Source organism: Mobula birostris, chromosome 2 (assembly GCF_030028105.1).
Source record: "Mobula birostris isolate sMobBir1 chromosome 2, sMobBir1.hap1, whole genome shotgun sequence".
Classification (NCBI taxonomy): domain Eukaryota; kingdom Metazoa; phylum Chordata; class Chondrichthyes; order Myliobatiformes; family Myliobatidae; genus Mobula; species Mobula birostris.
Window position 1 is genome coordinate 249,480,421 of NC_092371.1, and position 13,508 is coordinate 249,493,928.

The following is a 13,508-nucleotide window of genomic DNA, read 5'->3' on the forward strand; positions in this document are numbered from 1 at the left end:
CACAGTTTTAAGGTGCTTGGAAGTAGGTACAGAGGAGATGTCAGGGGTAAGTTTTTTTACGCAGAGAGTGGTGAGTGCGTGGAATGGGCTGCCGGCGACAGTGGTGGAGGTGGATACGATAGGGTCTTTTAAGAGACTCCTGGATAGGTACATGGAGCTTAGAAAATTAGAGGGCTATGGGTAACCCTCGGTAATTTATAAGGTAAGGACCTGTTCGGCACAGCTTTGTGGGCCGAAGGGGTTATATTGTGCTGTAGGTTTTCTACGTTCCTAACTACTTAAAATGCCCCGACCACTTTAGAATATAAAACACTTCATGAATTTGCGTGTCATCCTTGTACAGGTGGCACAGAAACCTTGTTTGTATCGTTCCAACTTTTGTATGTGCGCTGTTGAAGCGAGTAGGTATGATTTCTAAACTAAAGAAATGCAGCCTTTACTTGTGGAAATCCAAATCAGACTCTTCGTGCACACACAGCAACTGCTGTGCTGACACTGAATGCCGTACAATACTTAGTTCTGCAATGAAAGTAAGATAATTCTGTACTTTAACATACACTCAGTGGCCACTTTATTAAGTACAGGAATACAACCGGTGTGGTCTTCTACTGCTGTAGGCTATCCACTTCAAGGATAGACTTTGTGTTCAGAGATGCTCTTCTGCACACCACTGTTGTAATGCATGGTTGTTTGAGTTACTGTCACCTTCTTGTCAGCTTGAACCAGTCTGACCATTCTCCTGTAACCTTTGTCATCAACAAGACATTTTTGCCTATAGATCTGCCGCTCACTGGATATTTTATTTTTGCTTTTTGTACCACTTTCTATAACTCTAGAAACATGAAAATCCCAGGATATGAGCAGTGTCTGAGATACTCAAACCATCCTGTCTGACACCAACATACATTCCATGGTCAAGGTCAGTTAGACCACAGTTTCCCATTCTGTTGTTTGGTTTGAACAACTGAACCTCTTGACACATCTGCACACTTTTAGGCATTGAGTTGCTGCGACATGAATAACTGATTAGATATTTGCATTAATGAGCAGATGTACATAATAAAGTGGTCACAGAGTGTACATTAAGAATGTGAAGCAGGCTCAAAGACAATAAATTTTGTTTTGTTTTGTTTCAGTTTAGAGAAGTCACAGCACATGAAGAAATTGTAGGTAACAGCAACAAATGCAAGATGGGCCTGAACATCCACCAGACTACATTGTGAGGCTTGTACTCTAAAACTAGATACTATTACATGCAACATAGTAGATTGTATGATGGATTTTAAAACCCTATTCTCAATTACAATTCCTTCGACTTTGAAACTAGTTACAATATGCAGTTGTTCATGACACAGTCACCCACATTTCACATAATTCAATCAGAATTAGGTTTAATACCATTGGCACATGTCATGAAATTTGTTCTTTTGTCGCAGTAGTACCTAATAATAAAAAAAACTATTATTTATATAAAGAAGTACTGCAAAAGTAGAGCAAAAATATACTGAATGCCTGAAACTTGAGTGTATGTCTTCAGGTTCCTGTTGCATCTCCCTGATGGTAGCAACGAGAAGTGGGCATAGCCTGGGTGATATGGGGATGCCACTTTTTTGAGGCACTGCCATTGATGCGGGGGAGGCTAGTGCTGATGGTTGATATTCCTCTGTTCCCATCTCACCATAGAAACCAGTGGATTTTGTCCAAATTTTAGACATGTGAATTTACTGATTCACACATTGAAATGTAAATAATTTCTTGAATTTTATAATTTTTCCTGATTAATTCTCACTACAGTTTAAGCAGAAGTGAAAATGTGGATTAAGCATCTACACCACACGTGTAAAAGAGATGGAAGCATCTTTCACATAATCAGACTTGCCATAAAATAGGTTTTAAAAATTATACTTGAAAGTATTCAGTATTGACAAACTACAGCTGCAATTAGCAGTGCAATCTGATAAATAATTCCACTCAGGAGAATAATCATAATTCACTTGCAACTTTGTTGCTGATGAGTTATCTGGTCAGCTTCATCTGTGAAGATATTTATCAGCTTTCACTGCCGGCCTGTGATATATATTTATGGTTGTGCAATACTGTGTGCTCCAAGCACTTCCACCTGGGTCAATGGCTATGCATTTGCTTCAGATATTTTATAACCTGGTTAGTGATAGATATATAGTGAATTATATTAAATTAAACTACCAAAATTTGTATTGAAGGAGCAGATTAATTTGACTTCCAAACTCCCACCTAGTGTGACATGCTTATTTATTATTTAGAGGTACAGTGTGGAACAGGTCCTTCCGGCCCACCATGCTGTCCTGCCCAACAACCCACTGATTTAACCTTTTCCCAATCACAGGACAATTTACAATGACCAATTAACCCACCAACCAGTACATCTTTGGACTATGGGAGGAAATCAGAGCACCCAGTGCACACGGAAAAAACGTACAAACAGGGGACGCCTGAATTGAACTCTGAAGCCCCAAACTGCAATAGTGTCGCACTAACTGCTACACTACCTTGGTGATATGTAAGATATTTTACCAATGCTAAAGAACTCAGCGACTATAGAATATAATAACCAGAAATAATAAAGCACAATACTGGCTAAGAATCACACTTTATCACTATAATATATAATTATGTTAATATTAATTATAACATCTATAAATTGATCTACAAGCTATTTTTATTGATAATTTATTCAACCATGATATGATAGTACCACCTACTGAGGCATAGGCCGCCGACAGTAGCTCACCAAGAGTCCTCTGACTTGGGCCAGTCTTTCATGTTCTCTCCAGGTGTAGCCAGTCCTGTATCCTGGGCCAGTCCTTTAGGGTGTCTCCAGGTGTAGCTAGTCATTCAGGTTGTCCGCAGATGTAGCAAGTCCTCCGTTCTGGGCTAGTCTTTCACATTATCTCCAGGTATAGCCCATCCTCCTGGTGTATCCTCTCTCAGGGATGAGGTCTTTGGAGCTTCTGTTGGGCTTTCTGTAGTCCTGGGCTTCATGATACAGGGGTCTGCTAGCCCCATGCCCAACCCTCTTCCTTTTGCAGCCAAGTTTGGGACTGTTTATGGCGGAGTTATTCATAGTTTTTGGTTCAAATTGTTGTCCATGTAATATTTTAATTTGGCTCAAAGTGTCAAGGATTATTTAGGCAGGACACAAGTCACAATAAATCAAATCTGTAAAGCTATGATATGATAAATAGCATAATATTTTATAAGGTTTTATTTCTGACCAAGTGGTAAGTAATATACAAATATAGTAGGCAGCCTTCACAAATAGCTAAGGAATTTTAGAAGTGTTTTGTGAAAGGTTTATTTGTTGAAACATTATGGATATTTAAGAACAGAACCCTCCATTCTATGCACTCATCTATTTTTAATGACTCTATTGCAACTGCCTCTATCACTACCCCTGGCACCTCTCTATGTAAATAAAAAAGGCCTTCCTCTGACATTCTTCCCTCTCCCCCCCAATACATTCCTCCTAACTGTTCCCTTGTATTAGCCATTTCTGCTCTGGGAAAAGGTCTCTGGCTGTCCAATCGATCTATGCCTTTTATCATCTTGATAAGGGAGGAATGTGCATTGTATAATTGTATTTGCAATACGTATATGCAATATGCAAGGGCTCTCATAGAACAAAGGATACTGCAGAACACTACACGATTTTTTGCTCATAACGTTAATCTACTCTAAGCTCAATCTTACCCTTCTCTCTTCATACTCCCCCTTTTTTTAATCATCCATTGCCAATTAAATGCCCCTGAAGTGTCTGCCTCCACCATCTACCCTGGCAGGGCTTTTCATGTAAAAAAAATCTTACATCTGATGCCCAGCCACATCATTTTCCTAAAATCACCTTAAAACTACGTTTTCTGGTGTCAACCATTTCTGCCCTGGCCATATTTTTCATTTAAGTAACCCCTTAAACAGGTAAAACTTCCTGAGTTTTAAGAAAGTAACCAGGGAATAATCAGGGGGAAAAAGACTATATTGGATGCTAACCAAGAGCTTGAACAACCACAGGAAGGAGTTAGTTAGTTACTCCCCATTAAGCCACTGGCATTCAGGGCAAAAATGAAGGTTCTCCATCTCTGGTGCTGTTCAGGGCTTCCTTCATCGCATCAGTAGTTTGGTTTTCAATACTGTCAGTCAGGCATGCCAGGAAGAGACTCAGCAATACCATCACACTCCAGAATTGCTGATATATACTGGTACCAACAACATAGGTCGGAAATAGGAGGAGGCCCTGAAGAGAGAATATAGGTAGAAAGCTGAAAAGCAGGACCTCCAGGGTAGTAATCTCTGGATTGCTACCTGTGCCACGTGCCAGTGAAAGTAATAATAGGATGATTTGGCAGATAAATGCATTGCTGGGGAACTGGTGCAGGGGACAGGGCTTCAGATTTTGAGTCATAGAAGTACAGCACAGAAACAGGCCCATCGGCTCATCTAGTCCATGCCAAAATCACTTAAACTGCTACTCCTGTCGACCTGCACTGGAACCATCGCCCTCCATAGCCCTACTTACTATGGACCTATTCAAACTTCTGTTAACATTGAAATCAAGCTTGCATGGTCCACTTGTGCTGGCAGCTCATTCCATAGCCTCACAACCCACTGCGTGAAGAAGTTTCCCCTCATGTTCCCCTGAAACTGCTCACCTTTCAACCTTAACCCATGACCTCTGGTTGTAGACTCACCCAACCTCAGTAGAAAAAGCCTGCGTGCATTTACCCTATCTAACCCCCTCATAATTTTGTATAACTCTATCAAATCTCCTCTCAATCTTCTACATTCTAAAGAATACAGTCCCTAACCTATTCAATCTTTCCGTATAACACCCTCGTAAATTTTCTCTGCAATCTTTCAACTGTGTTTAAATCTTTCCTGTTGGTAGGTGACCAAAACTGCAAATAATACTCCAAATTAAGCCTCACCAACATCTTATACAACTTCAACATAACATCCCATCTTAGATCATGAGACCGTAAGACGTAGGAGAAGAATTAGGCCAGTCAGTTTATCGAGTCTGCTCCACCATTCCATCATGGCTAATTCCAGATCCCATTCAACCCCAAACACCTGCCTTCTTGCCATATCCTTTGATATCCTGACCAAACAGCAAATTATCAATTTTCGCTTTAAATATACCCACAGACTTGCCCTCCACAGATTCACTACATTCTGGCTAAAAAAATTCCTCTTTACCTCTGTTCTAAAAGGTTGTCCCTCAATTTTGAGGCTGTGCCCTCAAGTTTTGGATACCCCCACCATAGGAAATATCCTCTCCACATCCACCATTTCTAGTCTTTTCAATATTCGGTAGATTAATCAATACATTGATTTATGAAGGCCAGATTTAGAGCTTCCAGACGTTCCTCATATGGTAACCCTTTCATTCCCGAAATTATTCTCGTGAATCTTCACTGAACCCTCTCCAATGTCAGTACATCCTTTCCAAAATAAGGAGCCCAAAACTGCGGACAATACTGGAAGGAGAAGGTGGTGACGCGACGCAGCACGTGCGGCCTCTCCTATGAAATGATATCGTATTTGTTAAATAGGGGCCGTGCACAATCGTGATTTGATGGAGATGGATGTGAGAAACACGGAGGAACATCTGGAGAAACTTCTGAAATGCCCGGTTCACTGCCGCTGCTACTGTGCGATCAAGAATCTCCGGAGGGGAAGGCCCCAAATCTTCGGCTTTGCCTGTTGCTGGTGGCCGGGGTTGGGGTTGAAACACTCGGTAGAGATGGTGCTCGGTGTTCGGTGTCGGAGGGCTGGTCACAGGCTCGAAGTTTTCGGACGGACTGTGGTCGGGTGCTTCCAGGATGCTGCATTGGCAAGTTTGCTGCGCTGGAAGCTCATGGCAGGGAGAGTTTTCTTCCTTCTACCGTCTACGTGAGATGTTGGGATTTTCAAGAGACTTTGAGACTTCTTTTTACCGTGCCCGTGGTCTGTTCTTCTATCAAATTACGGTATTGCTTGCACTGTTGTAACTATATGTTATAATTATGTGGTTTTTGGCAGTTTTTTTAGTCTTGGTCTGTCTTGTGTTTCTGTGATATCACACTGGAAGAACATTGTATCATTTCTTAAAGCATGCATTACTAAATGACAATAAAAGAGGACTGCGTGTCCTCAAAATCTAATCTAATCTAATCTAAGCGTGGTCTCATGAGTGCCTTATACAGCCTCAGCATCACATCCCTCCTATATTCTATACCTCTAGAAATGAATGCCAACATTGCATTCACCTTCTTCACCACCGACTTAACCTGGAGGTTAATCTTTAGGGTATCCCGCACAAGGACTCCCAAGTCCCTTTGCATCTCTGCATTTTGAATTCTCTCCCCATCTAAATAATAGTCCGCCCGTTTATTTCTTCCACCAAAGTACTTGACCATACACTTTCCAACATTGCATTTCATTTACTACTTCTTTGCCCATTCCCCTAAACTATCTAAGACTCTCTGCAGGCTCTCTGTTTCCTCAACACTACCCGCTCCTCCACTTATCTTTGTATCATTGGCAAATTTAGCCACAAGTCCATTAATACCATAGTCCAGATCATTGACATACATCGTAAGAAACAGCCAACTCAATACAAACCCCTGTGGAACTCCACTGGTAACCGGCAGAATAGGATCCCTTTATTCCCACTCTCTGTTTTCTGCCGATCAGCCAATGCTCCACCCATGCTAGTAACTTTCCTGTAATTCCATGGCTCTTATTTTGCTAAGCAGCCTCATGTCTGGTACGTCTGGCAGCTCTTGGGCTGTATTCCCTGGAGTTCAGGAGAATGAAGGGGGATCTCATAAAAACATTCTGAATGTTAAAAGGCCTGAACAAATTAGATATGGTAAACATCAAAGTTGCTGGTGAACGCAGCAGGCCAGGCAGCATCTCTAGGAAGAGGTACAGTTGACGTTTCAGGCCGAGACCCTTCGTCAGGACTAACTGAAGGAGGAGTTAGTGAGAGATTTGGAAGTGGGAAGGGAGGGGGAGATCCAAAATGATAGGAGAAGACAGGAGGGGTAGGGATGGAGCCAAGGGATGGACAGGTGATTGGCAAAGGGGATATGAGAGGATCATGAGACAGGAGGCCCAGGGAGGAAGACGGGGGGGGGGGCCAGAGGATGGGCAAGGGGTATAGTCAGAGGGACAGAGGGAGAAAAAGGAGAGTGAGAGAAAGAATGTGTGTATAAGAATAAATAACGGATGGGGTACAAGGGGGAGATGGGGCATTAGCGGAAGTTAGAGAAGTCAATGTTCATGCCATCAGGTTGGAGGCTACTCAGACGGAATATAAGGTGTTGTTCCTCCAACCTGAGTGTGGCTTCATCTTTACAGTAGAGGAGGCCGTGGATAGACATGTCAGAATGGGAATGGTATGTGGAATTAAAATGTGTGGCTACTGGGAGATCCTGCTTTCTGGCGGACAGAGTGTAGGTGTTCAGCAAAGCGGTCTCCCAGTCTGCGTCGGGTCTCGCCAATATATAAAAGGCCACATTGGGAGCACCGGACGCAGTATATCACCTCAGCCGACTCACGGGTGAAGTGTCGCCTCACCTGGAAGGACTGTCTGGGGCTCTGAATGGTGGTAAGGGAGGAAGTGTAAGGGCATGTGTAGCACTTGTTCCGCTTACAAGGATAAGTGCCAGGAGAGAGATCAGTGGGGAGGGATGGGGGGGACGAATGAACAAGGGAGTCACATAGGGAGCGATCCCTGCGGAAAGCAGAGGGGGGGAAGGGAAAGATGTGCTTAGTGGTGGGATCCCATTGGAGGTGGCGGAAGTTACTGAGAATAATATGTTGGACCTGGAGGCTGGTGGGGTGGTAGGTGAGGACCAGGGGAACCCTATTCCTAGTGGGGTGGCGGGAGGATGGAGTGAGAGCAGATGTGCCTGAAATGGGGGAGATGCGTTTGAGAGCAGAGTTGATGGTGGAGGAAGGGAAGCCCTTTTCTTTAAAAAAGGACGACATCTCCCTCGTCCTGGAATGAAAAGCCTTATCGTGAGAGCAGATGCGGTGGAGGCGGAGGAATTGCGAGAAAGGGATGGCATTTTTGCAAGAGACAGGGTGAGAAGAGGAATAGTCCAGATAGCTGTGAGAGTCCGTAGGCTTATAGTAGACATCAGTGGATAAGCTGTCTCCAGAGATAGAGACAAAGAAAGACAAAGAAAGGGGAGGGAGGTGTCGGAAACGGACCAGGTAAACTTGAGGGCAGGGTGAAAGTTGGAGGCAAAGTTAATAAAGAAGCGGAACAAGTGCTACACATGCCCTTACACTTCCTCCATTACCACCATTCAGGGCCCCAGACAGTCCTTCCAGGTGAGGCGACACTTCACCTGTGAGTCGGCTGGGGTGATATACTGCGTCCGGTGCTCCCGATGTGACCTTCTATATATTGGCAAGACCCGACGCAGACTGGGAGACCGCTTTGCTGAGCACCTACGCTCTGTCTGCCAGAGAAAGCAGGATCTCCCAGTGGCCGCACATTTTAATTCCACATCCCATTCCCATTCTGACATGTCTATCCACGGCCTCCTCTACTGTAAAGATGAAGCCACACTCAGGTTGGAGGAACAACACCTTATATTCCGTCTGGGTAGCCTCCAACCTGATGGCATGAACATTGACTTCTCAAACTTCCGTTAATGCACCACCTGCCCCTCGTACCCCATCCGTTATTTATTTTTATACACACATTTTTTCTCTCACTCTCCTTTTTCTCCCTCTGTCCCTCTGACTACACCCTTGCCCATCCTCTGGGTTCCCCCACCCTTGTCTTTCTCCCCGGACCTCCTGTCCCATGATCCTCTCATATCCCTTTTGCCAATCACTTGTTCAGCTCTTGGCTCCATCCCTCCCCCTCCTGTCTTCTCCTATCATTTCGGATCTCCCCCTCCCCCTCTCAAATCTCTTACTAACTCTTCCTTCAGTTAGTCCTGACGAAGGGTCTCGGCCTGAAACGTCGACTGTACCTCTTCCTAGAGATGCTGCCTGGCCTGCTGCGTTCACCAGCAACTTTGATGTGTGTTGCTTGAACTTCCAGCATCTGCAGAATTCCTGTTGTTTAGATATGGTAATGTTACGTCCCGTGGTAGGGGAGTCTAGGACAAGAGGACACGATTTCAAGATTGAAGATGCGCATTTAGAACAGAGATGTGGAGAAATTACTTTAGTCAGAGGGTGATAAATCTGTGGAATTTGTTGCCACGGGTGGCTGTGGAGGCCAAGTCATTGGGTGCATTTAAGGCAGGGATAGATAGGTTGTTGAGTAGTCAGGGCATCAAAGGGTATGGGGAGAAGGCAGGGGAGTGAGGATGACTGGAAGAATTGGATCAGCCCATGACAGAATGGCAGAGCAGACTCAATGGGCCAAATGGCCCACTTCTGCTTGTATATCTTATGGTCTTATGTGTGGCACCTTGTCAAGGGCCTTCTGAAAATCCTAATATAAATCATAATACAATAGAATTCACCCTGCAGTTTGAGAGGGATAATATAAAGTCAGATGTATCAGTATTACAGTAGAGTAAAGGGAAATATAGATGTATAAAAGAGGAACTAGCCAAAGTTGGTTAGAAGAGGATATGAGCAGAGATGACAGCAGAACAGCAATGGCTGGAGTTTCTGGGGGTAATTCAGAAGGGACAGGATAGATACCATGAGACCATAAAACCACAAGACATAGGAGCAGAATTAGGCCTGAGGTAAGGAAGAATTTCTTTAGTCAGTGTGTGATGAATCTGTGGGATTCTTTGCCCCAAGCAGCTGTGCAGGCCAGGTCATTTGATGTAGTTAAGGCTGAGGTTGATAGGTTCTTAATTAGTCAGGGCGTGAAAGGTTATGGGGAGAAGCCATGAGAATAGGATTGAGAGGGATAACAAATCAACCATGATGGAATGGCAGAGCAGACTTGAAGGGCCAAATGACTTAATTCTGCTCCTTTGTCTAATGGACATTTGAGCTGTCCAGATACAGTTAATTCAGACCCATTCCAAGACACAGGAATAAAGGAAGTTCCAAAAAGTTGCAGGGTAATGGAAGCTGATTTAATTGTAGCTTTCAACAGGAAGTGGATCAATAGCGAGATGATTGTAATGGCAGAGCTACAGGGAAAAGGCAGGGTAGTGAGATTAGTTGCGCTCCTTTCCAAGGAGCTGGCATGAACTCTGAAAGGTTGTGCTTTTTCAATTCTGTTTCTAGGTTTAGACACAATACAGTGCAAGAGGCCATCTTTAAAAGGTGACGCCTCAAAAATGCTGCATGTGTCATTAAGATGCCGATCAGACAGGGCATGCCCTCTTCTCAATGTTACCACCAAGGATTTAGTTTTTCATTTTTTGTTCTCTTAGAAACATCGAAAAACTACATCACAATACAGGCCCTTCGGCCCACAATGCTGTGCCGAACACGTGTTTACTTTAGAAATTACCTAGGATTACCCATAGCCATCTATTTTTCTAAGCTCCATGTACCGCCACCATCGTCCCTGTGCCAAACAAGTCTTCAGTGTCCTGCCTCAACAACTACCGTCCCATCACACTCACATCCATTATCATGAACTGTTTCAAGAGGCTCGTCATCAGGCACATCAAGACCCTGCTGCCCCCCTCACTGGACCCCCTGCAGTTCGCGTACTGTCCCAACCGTTCAACAGACGATGCCATTGCCATCACCCTCCACCTGGCCCGAACCCACCTGGACAAAAAAAACACGTACGTTCGAATGCTGTTCATAGACTTCAGTTCAGCATTCAACACAATCATTTCTCAGAAACTGGTTGGAAAGGTGAGCCTACTGGGCCTGAACACCTCCCTCTGCAACTGGATCCTAGACCTACTGACTGGGAGACCTCAGTCAGTCCGAATCGGGAGCAGCATCTCCAACACCATCACACTGAGCACGGGGGCCCCCCAGGGCTGTGTGCTCAGTCCACTGCTGTTCACTCTGCTGACCCACGACTGTGCAGCAACATACAGCTCAAATCACATCATCAAGTTCACCGATGACACGACTGTGGTGGGTCTCATCAGCAAGAATGATGAGTCAGCATACAGAGAGGTGGTGCAGCAGCTAACGGACTGGTGCAGAGCCAACAACCTGTCTCTGAATGTGAACAAAACAAAAGAGATGGTTGTTGACTTCAGGAGGACACTGAACGACCACTCTCTGCTGAACATCAACAACTCCTCCGTAGAGATCGTTAAGAGCACCAATTTCCTTGGTGTTCACCTGGCGGAGAATCTCACCTGGTCCCTCAACACCAGCTCCATAACAAAGAAACCCCAGCAGCATCTCTACTTTTTGCGAAGGCTGAGAAAAGTCTATCTCCCAGCCCCCACCCTCACCACATTCTATGGAGGTTGTATTGAGAGCATCCTGAGCAGCTGCATCACTGCCTCGTTCGGAAATTGCACCATCTCAGATCGCAAGACCCTGCAGCGGATGGTGAGGTCAGCTGAGAAGATCATCGGGGTCTCTCTTGCTGGCATTAGAGCCATTTACACTGCACGCTGCATCCGTAAAGCAAACAGCATTATGAAGGACCCCACACACCCCTCATACAAACTCTTCTCCCTCCTGCCATCTGGCAAAAGGCACCGAAGTATTCGGGCTCTCACAACCAGACTATGTAACAGTTTCTTCCCCCAAGTCATCAGACTCCTCAATACCCAGAGCCTGGACTGACACCAACCTACTGCCCTCTACTGTGCCTATTGTCTTGTTTATTATTTATTGTAATGCCTGCACTGTTTTGTGCACTTTATGCAGTCCTGGGTAGGTCTGTAGTCTAGTGTAGTTTTGTGTTGTTTTACGTAGTGTAGTTTTTGTAGTTCAGTGTAGTTTTTGTATTGTTCATGTAGCACCATGGTCCTGAAAAACGTTGTCTCGTTGTTACTGTGTACTGTACCAGCAGTTATGGTCGAAATAACAATAAGAAGTGACTCAACTTGACTTGACTTGACCTGACCTATCCAGGAGTCCCTTAAAAGACCTATCGCATCTGCCTCCACCACCATCACTAGCAGCCCATTCCACACACTCACCACTCTCTGAGTTAAGCACTTACTCCTGACATCTCCTTTGCACCTACTTCCAAGCACCTTAAAACTGTACCCTCTCATGCTAGCCATTTCAGCCTTGGGAAAAAGCCTCTGACTATCCACACGATCAATGCCTCTCATCATCTTTTCGCACCACTTATGTATTTTAATACATATATTTCTTATAGTAATATATAGTCTTTTTATTATGTTTTACAATATACTGCTGCCATAAAACAATAAATTTCATGACACATGTAAGAGAGGTCTGAAAGACGGGTCTCCGCTTACGATGTTAACTGTTTACCCTTTTCCATAGATGCTGCTTGACCTTCCGCGTTCCTCCAACATTTTGTATGTGTTACTTTGGATCTCCAGTATCTGCATTTTTTTTTATGCTTGTGATATTAAACCTAATTCTGATTCAGAAGAATAGGCCTTTTGGCCCACGATGTTATACCAAACTAAATTAAATGAAATGCCCAACTAAACTAATCCATACTCTATGCACAATATCCACCCTCCTTCCATTTCAGAATCAGATTTAATATCACTGGCATAGGTCATGAACTTTGTTAACTTTATGGCAGAAGTACAATGAAATACATGATAAGTAAAAATGGGGGGGGGGGAACTGAGTTACACTAAGTATATACACATCTATTAAATTGTTAAGTTAAAAATAAGTCCTACAAAATAACAGAAATTAAAAAATGGTGAGGTGGTGTTCCTGGGTTCAATGTCCATTTAGAAATCAGATGGCAGAGGGTCAGAAGCTGTTCCTGAATCGCTGAGTGTGTCCCTTCAGGCTTCTGTACCTCTTTCCCAATGGTAACAGTGTGAAGGGAGCATGTCCTGGGTGGTGGGGATCATTAATGATGGATGCCGCCTTCCTGAAGCACCACTCCTTGAAGATGTCTTGGATACTATGAAGGCTTGTGCCCATGATGGGGCTGACTAATTATACAAGATTCTGTAACTTATTTCTATCTTGTGCAGTAGACATCCCCCACCCCCAATACCGGATGGTGATGCAGCCAGTCAGAATGCTCTCCATAATACATTTTTAGAAGTTTTCAGGTGTTTTAGTTGTCAAACCAAATCTCCTCAAACTCTTAATGAAATATAGCTGCTGTCTTGCCTTCTTCACAGCTGCATCAATATGTTGCATCCAAGTTATGTCCTCAGAGATATTGACAACCAGGAACTTGAAATTACTCACTTTCTCCCCGGATCTCTCTATGACAATTGGCTTGTGATATTCTCATCTTACCCTTACCTTTACTGCCCATTCAAGCGATTATCTAAGAGCCTCTTGTATGCCTTTGTCATATTTTCCCTCCACCACCACGACTGGCAGTGCATTTCAGGTACACATTACTCTGTGTTTAAACATAAAATTGTCCCACACATCTCCTTCCAACT

At 44.0% G+C, this 13,508-nt stretch overlaps 1 protein-coding gene and 1 non-coding gene across 6 annotated transcripts in view; both read right to left on the reverse strand.

The window, feature by feature from the left end:
• The window catches only part of fbxl4 (F-box and leucine-rich repeat protein 4), a 280,992-nt gene that overhangs the window by 183,811 nt on the left and 83,673 nt on the right, over positions 1 to 13,508 (reverse strand). The gene's annotated exons all lie outside the window — the stretch shown is intronic.
• Positions 299 to 401, reverse strand: LOC140194328 (U6 spliceosomal RNA). Its single transcript, XR_011885177.1, has one exon. It is a non-coding gene; the product is annotated as a U6 spliceosomal RNA (small nuclear RNA).